General features: G+C 42.8%; 1 protein-coding gene across 5 annotated transcripts in view; it reads left to right on the forward strand.

Moving 5' to 3' along the window:
• LOC124551162 (cytochrome P450 4g15-like) overlaps positions 1-13,762 on the forward strand; it is a 166,439-nt gene that overhangs the window by 14,219 nt on the left and 138,458 nt on the right. The gene's annotated exons all lie outside the window — the stretch shown is intronic.

Consider the following 13,762-nt stretch of genomic DNA (forward strand, 5'->3'; position numbering starts at 1 on the left):
GAACCCAATCGAACACATCTGGGATGTGATTGAACGTGGCGTCAGAGCTCATCATGCCCTTCCCTGTAATTTACGAAGATTAGGTGACTTGTGTGTGTGTGTAGATGTGGTGCCGACTCCCAGCAGCGACCTACCAAGGCCTCATTGCTTCCACACCACGACACGTTGCAGATGTTGTACACGCCATAGCTGAACAGACCAACTATTAGGTAGGTGGTCATAATGTTCTGGCTGAGCAGTGTATGTTTCTGTTATTAATACGTAATCTTCCCACTTGTCAATAATAACAGGAAACACTTGCCCTGATCGTGATAAAGAACGTTTTATTGATACTAAATAACAGCAATAATTCTATAGATTTTTTTATGTTTGTTGGTATAAACTGTAGTTGCATGAAAAGTTATTACTTTGGTTACGTAAAAGCTCATAGTTATCACTATTATCTAATTTTTATTACTTACTAGTGAAGCTGGCAATGCTTCGCAATTGCTAAATACGTATGGGAATTGGGTATACGTCATAGTCTTCTTCTGTCGCCCACCCTCTCTCTCTCTCTATCCCTCTGGTGTTGCCCACTCCCTTCTTCCTCTTCTCCTCCTCCTCCTTCCTATTTTTGTTTCACCTTCCCCCCACTGCCAGTACTTCTCTTATCCCACACTCTCTCTAACGCATCTCCTCATTCCTCATCTCTCTGTCCATGTTCTCCTTCCCCTTCTCTCTGACTTTATTCATTTTTATTGCCAATATTATGGAAATGGAAGAGGATGTAGATGAAGATGAAATGGGAGATACGATACTGCGTGAAGAGTTTGACAGAGCACTGAAAAACCTAAGTCGAAATAAGGCCCCGGGAGTAGACAACATTCCATTAGAAATACTGACAGCCTTGGGAGAGCCAGTGCAGACAAAACTCTACCATCTGGTGAGCAAGATGTATGACACAGGCGAAATACCCTCAGACTTCAAGAAGAATGTAATAATTCCGATCCCAAAGAAAGCAGGTGCTGACAGATGTGAAAATTACCAAACGATCAGTCACGGATGCAAATGCTAACGCGAATTCCTTACAGACGAATGGAAAAACTGGTAGAAGCCAGCCTCGGGGAAGATCAGTTTGGATTCCGTAGAAATACTGGAACACGTGAGACAATACTGACCCTACGACTTATCTTAGAAGCTACATTAAGGAAAGGCAATCCTACGTTTGTAGCATTTGTAGACATAGAGAAACTTTTGACAATGTTGACTGGAATACTCTTTCAAATTCTGAAGGTGGCAGGGGTAAAATACAGGGAGCGAAAGGCTATTTACAATTTGTACAGAAACCAGATGGCAGTTATAAGAGTCGAGGGGTATGAAAGGGAAGCAGTAGTTGGGAAGGGAGTGAGACAGGGTTGCAGCCTTTCCCCGATGTTATTCAATCTGCATATTGAGGAAGCAGTGAAGGAAACAAAAGAAAAATTCGGATAGGTATTAAAATCCATGGAAAGAAATAAAAACTTTGAGGCTCGCCGATGACATTGTAATTCTGTCAGAAACAGCAAAGGACTTAGAAGAGCAGTTGAACAGAATGGATACTGAAACTTCCTGGCAGATTAAAACTGTGTGCCCGACCGAGACTCGAACTCGGGACCTTTGCCTTCCGCGGGCAAGTGCTCTACCAACTGAGCTACCCAAGCACGACTCACGCCCGCTACTCACAGCTTTACCTCTGCCAGTATCTCATCTCCTACCTTCCAAACTTTACAGAAGCTCTCCTACGAACCTTGCAGTACTAGCACTTCTGAAAGGAGGATACTTCGCAGACATGGCTTAGCCACAGCCTGGGGGATGTTTCCAGAATGAGATTTTCACTCTGCAGCGGAGTGTGCGCTGATATGAAACTTCCTGGCAGATTAAAACTGTGTGCCCGACCGAGACTCGAACTCGGGACCTTTGCCTTTCGCGGGCAAGTGCTCTGCAATCTGAGCTACCGAAGCACGACTCACGCCCGGTACTCACAGTTTTACTGAGAGCACTGGCAGAGCACTTGCCCGCGAAAGGCAAAGGTCCCGCCTTCGAGTCTCGGTCGAGCACACAGTTTTAATCTGCCAGGATGTTTCATATCAGCGCACACTCCGCTGTACAGTGAAAATCTCATTCTAGAATGGATAGTCTTTAAAGGAGGATATAAGATGAACATCAACAAAAGCAAAACGAGGATAATGGAATGTAGACGAATTAAGTCGGGTGATGCTGAGGTAATTAAATTAGGAAATGGGACACTTAAAGTAGTAAAGGAGTTTTGCTATTTGGGGAGCAAAATAACTGATGATGGTCGAAGTGGAGAGGATATAAAATGTAGACTGGCAATGGCAAGGAAAGCTTTTCTGAAGGAGAGAAATTTGTTAACATCGAGTATTTATTTAAGTGCCAGGAAGTCGTTTCTGAAAGTATTTGTATGGAGCGTAGCCATGTATGGAATTGAAACATGGACGATAAATAGTTTAGACAAGAAGAGAATAGAATCTTTAAAAATGTGGTGCTACAGAAGAATGCTGAGGATTAGATGGGTAGATCACATGAAGTATTGAATAGAATTGGGGAGAAGAGGTGTTTGTGGCACAACTTGACTAGAAGAAGGGATCGGTTGATAGGACATGTTCTGAGGCATCAAGGGATCACCAATTTAGTACTGGAGGGCAGCGTGGAGGGTAAAAATCGTAGAGGGAGACCAAGAGATGAATACACTAACCAGATACAGAAGGATGTCGGTTGCAGAAGGTACTGGGAGATGAAAAAGCTTGCACAGGATAGAGTAGCATGGAGAGCTGCATCAAACCAGTCTCAGGACTGAAGACCGCTACAACAACAACAATTCCAAACGGAACATTGATTAGGAAAAGAAGTCAAAGTGTGTGGGTAAATCGATTGGGGTCGCTAGTGCACGAGTTAGTACCTTGCCAGCTGCTGAATCTGTGAGGATAATTGCTTTAATGACAGTGTTTCGCGTTGTTTTAATCTACGAAGTGGATCATAAATTTAGCCATAAACACTTTCTCCTGTTTTATGTAAAAAATTGACTGCGAAAAGGAAAACAAAACCGCACATTTCTCACAGCTTAACGTGTTCTTTCTCGCAGACGATAAAACAGTTTGTATTTAGTATTATATGACACCATTGTCTATATCTACAATGGTTGAAGCTGTACCTTGTCTGCCGATAGTTAGTCGCGAAGGCATTCACCCAACCGAATCTTTCCTTCAAATCGTGTAAACTGAAACAAAATAATTTCTGTAACATCATGAATTTATTGAAATAGAATCAATCTGAAATCAAAGTTCCGGAGTCGTAACGGATCGCGCTTCAGATATTTGTATTCCATTTGCCTCCAAGCGCTGTCTACGCTCTTCGTCAGTCTTGTTGACTCGGCAACCATGTAGCTGGCTTGCGCTGCGCGTACACCTTCCGATATTCCGACGTCTCACTGGCGGCATTTTTTCCACAGAAATAAACCACGAACTGAAGTCAATTCAGTGTTCGCAACACCACATTACCACGAAGCTCCATCAGTTCAATCTTTTTTTTTTTTTTTTTGGTCATCAGTCTACTGACTGGTTTGCTGGTTTGTTGCGGCCCGCCATGAATTCCTTTCCTGTGCAAACTTCTTCATATCAGAGTAGCACTTGCAACCTACGTCCTCAATTATTTGCTTGACGTATTCCAATCTCTGTCTTCCTCTACAGTTTTTGCCCTCTACAGCTCCCTCTAGTACCATGGAAGTCATTCCCTTATGTCTTAGCAGATGTCCTATCATCCTGTCCCTTCTTATCAGTGTTTTCCACATATCCCTTTCCTCTCCGATTCTGCGTAGAACCTCCTCATTCCTTACCTTATCAGTCCACCTAATTTTCAACATTCGTCTATAGCACCACATCTCAAATGCTTCGATTCTCTTCTCTTCCGGTTTTCCCACAGTCCACGTTTCACTACCATACAATGCTGTACTACAGACGTAGAAATTTCTTCCTCAAATTAAGGCCGGTATTTGATATTAGTAGATTTCTCTTGGCCAGAAATGCCTTTTTTGCCATAGCGAGTCTGCTTTTGATGTCCTCCTTGCTCCGTCCGTCATTGGTTATTTTACTGCCTAGGTAGCAGAATTCCTTAACTTCATTGACTTCGTGACCATCAATCCCGATAGTAAATTTCTCGCTGTCCTGCCTTATTTGACTGTAAGTCCTCCAAAGCTCTTTTAAATTCTGATTCTAATACTGGATCCCCTATCTCTTCTAAATCGACTCCTGTTTCTTCTTCTATCACATCAGACAAATCTTCACCCTCATAGAGGCATTCAATGTATTCTTTCCACCTATCTGCTCTCTCCTCTACATTTAACAGTGGAATTCCCATTGCACTCTTAATGTTACCACCGTTGCTTTTAATGTCACCAAAGGTTGTTTTGACATTCCTGTATGCTGAGTCTGTCCTTCCGACAATCATATCTTTTTCGATGTCTTCACATTTTTCCTGCAGCCATTTCGTCTTAGCTTCCCTGCACTTCCTATTTATTTCATTCCTCAGCGACTTGTATTTCTGTATTCCTGATTTTCCCGGAACATGTTTGTACTTCCTCCTTTCATCAATCAACTGAAGCATTTCTTCTGATACCCATGGTTTCTTCGGAGCTACCGTCTTTGTACCTATGTTTTCCTTCCCAACTTTTGTGATGGCCCTTTTTAGAGATGTCCATTCCTCTTCAACTGTACTGCCTACTGCGCTATTCCTTATTGCTGTATCTATAGCGTTAGAGAACTTCAAACGTATCTCGTCATTCCTTAGTACTTCTGTATCCCACTTCTTTGCGTATTGATTCTTCCTGACTAATGTCTTGAACTTCAGCCTACTCTTCATCACTACTATATTGTGATCTGAGTCTATATCCGCTCCTGGGTACGCCTTACAATCCAGTATCTGATTTCGGAATCTCTGTCTGACCATGATGTAATCTAATTGAAATCTTCCCGTATCTCCCGGCCTTTTCCAAGTATACCTCCTCCTCTTGTGATTCTTGAACAGGGTATTCGCAATTACTAGCTGAAACTTGCTACAGAACTAAATTACTCTTTCTCCTCTTTCATTCCTTGTCCCAAGCCCATATTCTCCTGTAACCTTTTCTTCTACTCCTTCCCCTACAACTGCATTCCAGTCGCCCATGACTATTAGATTTTCGTCCCCCTTTACATACTGCATTACCCTTTCAATATCCTCATACACTTTCTCTATCTGTTCATCTTCAGCTTGCGACGTCGGCGTGTATACCTGAACTATCGTTGTCGGTGTTGGTCTGCTGTCGATTCTGATTAGAACAACCCCGTCACTGAACTGTTCACAGTAACACACCCTCTGCCCTACCTTCCTATTCATAACGAATCCTACACCTGTTATACCATTTTCTGCTCCTGTTGATATTACCCGATACTCATCTGACCAGAAATCCTTGTCTTCCTTCCACTTCACATCACTGACCCATACTATATCTAGATTCAGCCTTTGCATTTCCCTTTTCAGATTTTCTAGTTTCCCTACCACGTTCAAGCTTCTGACATTCCACGCCCCGACTCGTAGAACGTTATCCTTTCGTAGATTATTCAATCTTTTTCTCATGGTAACCTCCCCCTTGGCAGTCCCCTCCCGGAGATCCAAATGGGGGACTATTCCAGAATCTATTGCCAATGGAGAGATCATCATGACATTTCTTCAAATACAGGCCACATGTCCTGTGGATACACGTTACGTATTCAATCTTTAAAACACACCAAAGATATCACCACTGATAGTGCACTGCAATATCGCTTTCACTCGTATTGTTTGTGGCAAACTATCAATATTCAGTTGTTATTGTCATGGAAACTTGTGACACCAGAACTGTCAAACAGACAGTCATACTTCTATAACTGAGGTTTTCATATAAAAATAACATCCACATTTCCGACTTTGCCGGTGGATTTTGCAAAAATTTTCTTTCATACAAATCTTGTCACGACAATTACAACACAACATAAACAACGACAACAACAATAACAACAAAATCAGCCAGATCGGTCGAGCCGTTTGATACGTGGTACTTAATGCAATTAAGGATAACGTTGGAGGGTGGACCCACCAGTATAACTTTCTTTTCACACAACCTGTTTATTTAACAATACAGGGTGGTCTATTGATCGTGACCGGGCCAAATATCTCACGAAATAAGCGTAAAACGAAAAAACTACAAAGAACGAAAGTTGTCTAGCTTGAAGGGAGAAAATAGGAAGCCCCATTTTTTATTACTTATTTGCGTAGTACGTAAATAAATATAAACTGTTTATGTGATCGCTCTAAGCTTGTTGATACCAGTGCCTACCAATTTTAATTGTATAGTACAGCACTGCGAATGGTCACCAAGTGACCGAAAATCGATTTTGCGGATAATAAAACAAAAAAAAAAAAATACGACCAATGCTGTTTCTCCTTCCAAATATGTTCTGGCTTTATTTACGGCCAAGAGCTGATTAATTAGAACATTAATTATCGGGAGCAAATGAGAAAGGAAAGGCCATATAATAGCGGGAGAAACCACAAACGACCACTAGTGTCTTAGTACAATACCACTGCCTATATCTACGACCAAAGAGCCGATCGAGTGAAATTCTGATGGTCCAGTACCGATATGATAATAATAAGGAGAATAGTGAAACAAATCACCACGAGGATTACAGAAAGTTGCTCCCCTTTAAAGCAAGCAGTTCCATGGATCCACGGTACGTCGCAGCAGTTACTGAGTGGTGCCGATGAAAGCAAGGCAGAAGGGGGCAGCCAGCGCACGAGCGGTCGTCCGGCACGAATGTTGCCAACCACCGACGGGATGTCGGCCTGCTGCTTGTAGTCGACACTGACCCCGGTCAAGTACCCCGGTATCTTCGCTCTGCGCAGGCCCTCCTTGTGCAGCTCGTAGCTTCGGCCGCTCGGACCTCGTGACCACCTCTCGTCGCGACGCTACCACCAATCCCCAAACTTCGTGCCTCCCTCTCGGGCCAGCGAACGTCGTATATATGTAGGCAAGCAAAGACTCTCTGACTCTCCCCCTTCCATCCTGTTTCTTCCCCGCCTACCCTCTCTCTACCTCCCTTCTCTCCCCCGAGTCCTTTGCTCACCCCCCCACTGTCTTTCCCACTCCTTCTGGCGTCCTTCCAGCCCCCCTTTTTTCTATGTCCCCTCCCTCCAACCCCTTTTCTTCCCTTTCCTCTCCTCCCCGCTTTTACCCCTTCATCGGTCCGGGTGTCCCCTCCCCCCCCCCCCACCCAAAGAAAAAACTGCCGCCGTGTCGCCTCTACAGTGCTGGTTAAAGTGAGTGTCCAGTGTTATGTATCCCATGTCAGTGTTGCCAACAGCCACCACACTGTCGCTAGTTGTGTTTTTATCTCATACGAAAAGAAAGCAGACTTTCGCCGTGTTTTTTAACTGTGCATGGCTCCTCCCTGTGTGTCTTCACACGCATCGTGAACGCCGTGTTTTTGTATTTTACATTCCGCCACTTTCTGCTATTTTACTGTTTTTAACAAAGTCACCGTTTTGTCGCATTTTTTATATATACCTTTGTTCTCTCACAATTGTTTGTTTAACTTTTCTCTCGTCTGTACAGCAGCGTATTACGCAGCTGTCAGCCTGTTCTCCCATGGTGGGGGGGGGGGGGGGGAGGGAGTGGGGATCGAAAATCAATAAAGGAAAAAAAAAAAGACTTTCTGACGACACAATCCACAGATACCAACTCTTCCTCATAGATATTGTCAATGGGGCCCCAAGAGGGATAGTCGATACTACACCTGAGCCAGTGGCGCCAGACAGAACACTCTACTAACTCAATGGTGCCACGGCTCACCGTTCCCAAGTGAAGTTCCTTCCTACATCGGAACTTGATTTTTAGTTATGTAAACAAAATACAACTTTTGTAATCATACAAAATACACAATAATTATGTGGAAAACAAACAAACAACAAAAGAAGACATGGACTCCAAGTTCCTCTCTCACACATTGATTTTTGTTTCTTCCCATAGCAGTACAACCGTTAATCCTGCTATTAACTGCCTCATTTATGTGCTGCACCAAAACTACCGAACCGCACAGCGGAACTGTATACATGCGTATTACACAAGTGGATGGATTATTTTTTAGAAACTGGTCGAGATTTTTTGACCACCGTCTAATACGGCAAAGCAACAGCGACTGTGGATTCGACTGAGGTTCAGGCGATCTTGTGACGCAACAATGTTACCCGCAGGGCGTCCTAACTGGACACCTCAGGCAGGCACGTGGGCGAAAGCAGGCCGTGTCTGCGTGTGCTGGAGAAACTTGCCAGACGAGTTTGTCGGGTCTGTCGCGTCCGTGCGTTCCAGACCACTTATAAGTGAATAACAGAGGATACATCGCACTGTACCTCGTATTTACCTCCTGCTTTTGCGTACGGAGCGCGAAAAGAATGACAACTGTCATCTTCTTTCGGTGTACTCAGTCGGAAACTTGCCTTCGCAGTCCCTGGAGGAAGGATTTGTTTGGCGTTGTATTACACTCTTACGGCGTATTACTCGCTTGGTATTGGTTCAAATGGCTCTGAGCACTATGGGACTTGACATCTGAGGTCATCAGTCCGCTAGAACTTAGAACTACTTAAACCTAACTAACATAAGGACATCACACACATCCATGCCCGAGGCAGGATTCGAACCTGCGACCGCAGCGGTCGCTCGGCTCCAGACTGTAGCGCCTAGAACCGCTCGGCCACTCCGCCGGCGGTATTGGTTCTTGCAACATTTTGAGTCCGCCTCCGCGGCATACTATGTCTCTTCTCCTACACGGTACATAAATATACAGAAACATAACTAAATAGTATTACGCACATATATTAATCTAATAAATAAAAAGGCCGGCCGCGGTGGTCTAGCAGTTCTGGCGCTGCAGTCCGGAACCGCGGGACTGCTACGGTCGCAGGTTCGAATCCTGCCTTGGGCATGGGTGTGTGTGATGTCCTTAGGTTAGTTAGGTTTAAGTAGTTCTAAGTTCTAGGGGACTTATGACCTAAGATGTTGAGTCCCATAGTGCTCAGAGCCATTTGAACCATTTTTAAATAAAAAGTTCATGCCGCCATAAAGGCGGAGGCAGGACACAGTACCACTACATTAACATCCGCTAACAGCTGATCAGACACTTTTTAAGCAGACAGTGTAATTACTAGAAATATCTACAAACAGGGATACGTTGTGCCATATCTGCATAAATCAACCCACAGAATTTTAGAATTGGAGTAAGAATTAAAATCCATGGAGAAGAAATAAAAACTTAGAGGTTTGCCGACGACATTGAAATTCTGTCAGAGACAACAAAGGACCCGGAAGAGCAGCTGAATGGACAGTGTCTTGAAAGGAGAATACAAGATGAACATCAACAAAAGCAGACGAGGATAATGCAATGTAGTCGAGTTAACTCGGGTGATGCTGAGCGAATAAGATTAGGAAATGAGACACTTAAAGTAGTAGATGAGTTTTACTCTTTGGGGAGCAAAGTAACTGATGATGATCAAAGCAGAGACGATATAAAATGTAGACTGGCAATGGCAAGGAAAGAGTTTCTGAAGAAGAGAAATTTAGTAACATCGAGTATAGGTTTAAGTGTCATGAAGTCTTTTCTGAAAGTATTTGTATGGAATGTAGCCATGTATGGAAGTGAAACATGAACGATAAGTAGTTTGGACAAGAAGAGAATAGAAGCTTTCGAAATGCAGAGCTACAGAAGAATGCTGAAGATTAGATGGGTAGAACACATAACTAATGAGGAGGTACTAAATAGAATTGGGGAGAAGAAGAATTTGTGGCACGACTTGACTAGAAGAAGGGATCGGTTGGTAGGACACATTCTGAGGCATCAAGCGATCATCAGTTTAGTATTGGAGCGAAGCGCGGAGGGTAAAATTCGTAGAGGGAGACCAAGGTACGAATACACTAAACAGATTGCAGTAGTTACTCAGAGATGAAGAAGGTAGCACAGGATAGACTAGCATGGAGAGCTACATCAAACCAGTCTCTGGACTGAAGATCGCAACAACAACAGAATTTCAGACCCTCATTCCTTGCAGTTCGTGTGAAACAGGTACCTAAGTGCTGAAAAACTGTCATTTACAAGATGGCACTGAAAGATTTCTTTGTACTTTGCTCGCATGTGTGCTGCCCTGTCTCCTACTAACCACCACATCCGCAGGCTAGATCCTCTCCATAACCTTCTTCCACTCTTGTTTTGCTTCTCTTCAACCTGTCTGGCAGTTTTCTTCAGCTAAGGAAGCATCTGATTTCTCAGTCCTGCGCGAGCCAATTTGTTAAATGGTATTAATTGCAAAAACTACGATAAGCGGTCGAGCCTTCTTAAGTATTACGTCTGTTGTCTCCATTATACAACGTAGTTACGTTGATGTCCTATATATCACAGGATGATGTTGTTGGGCACCAAAGCCAGACGAGCTTATTGAATCTTTGATTACTGTGTCGCGAATCGTAAATAGTGGGCATAAAATCGTACTGAATGCTTTCAACGAAAATTATTTTGAACTATTGCACTCGGAATATAAATGGTTGCGAAAACATACTTCACCGCTCAGCGACAAATAATGTTGTGCAAATAGGGAGCACCATGACTGATGCAGGGATCAGTGACCACACGGTCGTTGTAGCAAGACTGAATACAGTAACATCCAAATCCACCGAAAACAAAGCCAATGATATATATATATTTTAAAAAGCGGACAAAAATTCTCTCGATACCTTCCTAAGAGACAGTCTGCACTCCTTCCAGTCTATGTAAGCGTACACCAGATATCGTTTAGAATTCAGAGAAATTATGTCGACGGCAATCGTGCGATATGTACCAAAGACATTAATAAGAGATGGTACTGATCCCCCATGACACACAAAACAGGTCAGATCACTGTTGCAGAAGCAACGAAAAATACATGCCAATTGAAAAGAACGCAAAATCTCTCAGATTGACGATGTTTTATGCTGAAGCTCGAAACTTAGTGCGGACTTCAATACGAGATGCACTTAAAAGTTTCCGCAAAGAAATTCTGTCTCGAAATCTGAAAAAGGTTCTGGTCGTACGTAAAGTGCACCAGCGGCAAGACACAATCAATACCTTCGCTGCGCTATAAGAATAGTGATGTTACGGATGACAGTACCCCTAAAACAGTTTTCCTAAACACGCTTTGCCGACATTTCTTCGCCGATGAAGGTGAAATAAATATTCAAAAATCCCAATCAAGAACAACTGCCAACATGAGTAACTTCGCGCAAGATATCCTTGATGTAGGATATCACTTAACAAAGGCAACGTCTTCGCCTCGATTTCCATTAGAGTTCCGGAACGTACAGTGTCTTCGGACACTAGGAATTACTCAAAGATAACGGCCTATCGACACATAGTGAGCTCGGATTCTGAAAACATTCTTGTCAAACACAAATAGCTCTTTATTTTCACGAAGTAATGAGTGCTATCGGTAGGGGATCTCAAATTGCTTCCATATTTTTACATATCGAGAAGACTTCGCCCCTCACAAGCGACCTCTAATCAAATTGGTGCCTATGCAGCATCGTCTCAGTTGTGGCAATGGAACTGCCGTTTTGTGTCACAAAGGTTACGGTCCGTAATAGTTTACAGAAAGTCACCGAGGAAAACGAAACTAATATCTGGTGTTCCCGGCGAAGTGTTACAGCAGAGGCCCTCTGCTGTTCCTTATCGATACAAACAATTTAGGAGACAGTCTGAGAAGCCGCCTTAGTTTATTTGCTGATGATGCTGTCGTTTATTGTACAGTCAAGTCATCAGAAGTTCAAGACCAATTGCAAAACGATTTAGATAAGATATCTGCGTGGTGCGGAAACTGGCAACTCACCGTAATTAATGAACAGTGTGATGTCATCCACATGAGAGCTACTGCAGGGAATCCGCTAAGTTTCGGTTACACGATAAATCTCACTAATCTAGAGAATGTGAATTTTTGGTAAACGATTTAAAGTAAATGACTCAAAATGGAACTATAGCATACATAATGTTGCGGAGTAAGAGAAGCGTCGTGGCAGAACACTTAGAAGATGGGGAGAGACTGACTATGCTACGCTTGTCCGTACTATCTGGAGTATTGCTGTGAGGGTATGGCATCATTACCAGATAGCACAGACGTAGGCCGTCAAAAAAGTCCAAAGAAGGGAAGTACGTTTTGTTTTACCACGAAACACCTTTCTTGTATTTGTAAATAATACATTTCAGCTATCATTCATCCTTAGGAATTTTTATTGGCAGATCTATATTTAAGCTAGAAACTAGCCATTATCAATGCACTATCATTTTTGATCAATGCATGTAATGCCTGTAGGACGGACTTCATCGACTGTTCATCGAATACTTTCTTGTATTTCCGTCGTTGCTTCTTCGATGTGTAGCCTGAACAGTAGGAGGCTAGGAATACATCCCAGTCTTACACCGTTTTCAACCCGAGCATTTTGTTTTTGATCGTCGACTCCTATTTTTCCTACTTGGTTCCTGTGCATACTTTATATTACCCGTCATTCTCTATAGCTTACACATATTTTCCTAGGATTTAAGAACATCTTCTACAAATTTAACATGATGAATGCTTTTTTTAGGTAGATAAATACTATGAAGATTCCCTGTTTATTCCTCACTTTTGTTTCCATCGGCGAGCCCAACGTTACAACTGCTTCTGCAGTGCCTTCGTCTTTCCTAAAACCAAACTGATAGTCACCTAACAAACCATCATCATTCTTTTCCGTTCTGATATGAATTATTCTTGTGAGCAACTTGGATGCATAATCTGTTCAGCTGACTATACCATAGTTGTCACATCTATCTGCTCTTGCTGTCTTCGGGATTGTGTGGATGTCATTTCTCGGAAAGTCTGGTGATGTGTCTGAAAACTTACAGGTTCTTTTTACGGATGAGTATTATGTAAGAGTTTCCGCAGTAACATTAAATAAATTTGTTCGTTTCTAGTAAGTAATCATGTAAATAGTTGTCGGTAGTTCCAAAATGCGAAAAGTATTAGACAGAAAATCCAGCGCTTGCGGGTCGCATACGATTCGTGTAGAATTTTTTCTCCTTTTTCCTGGCGTTTGTTGAACATTTCTCTGGTGTTCTCGCACTCGCAAAATAAAATCGTGACGAATAGCGCAGGCCTTATTTGTAAATTCTGTATCTCTCCCACTAATCAACTTGCGAGAGCATTCTGACTGGTTGAAAACACTCAAGAAACAGTCGAAGGAGAAGTTTATGAGCGACTCGCTTTCTGGCTGAATTACGAGTACTCTCTGGCAATATTGAGGACACTCTTGGATGCGTAACAAGACGCCTGTCGTGTGAAATAATTCTCGATCACCATGTAATCATTTAAAAGCTGTAACTTTTGCAGTATCAAATATTTACATCTACATCTACGTGATTACTCTGCTATTCACAATTAAGTGCCTGGCAGAGGGTTCAGTGAACCACCTTCAAGCTGTCTCTCTACAGTTCCACTCTCGAACGGCGCGCGGGAAAAACGAGCACTTACATTTTTCGGTGCGAGCCCTGATTTCTCTTATTTTATCTTGCTTATGTAGGTGGGTGATAACAGAATGTTTTCCCAATGGCAGGAGGAAAGTGGTTACTGAAATTTCATGAGAAGGTCCCGTAGCAACGAATGA

Source organism: Schistocerca americana, chromosome 9 (genome assembly GCF_021461395.2).
Source record: "Schistocerca americana isolate TAMUIC-IGC-003095 chromosome 9, iqSchAmer2.1, whole genome shotgun sequence".
Classification (NCBI taxonomy): domain Eukaryota; kingdom Metazoa; phylum Arthropoda; class Insecta; order Orthoptera; family Acrididae; genus Schistocerca; species Schistocerca americana.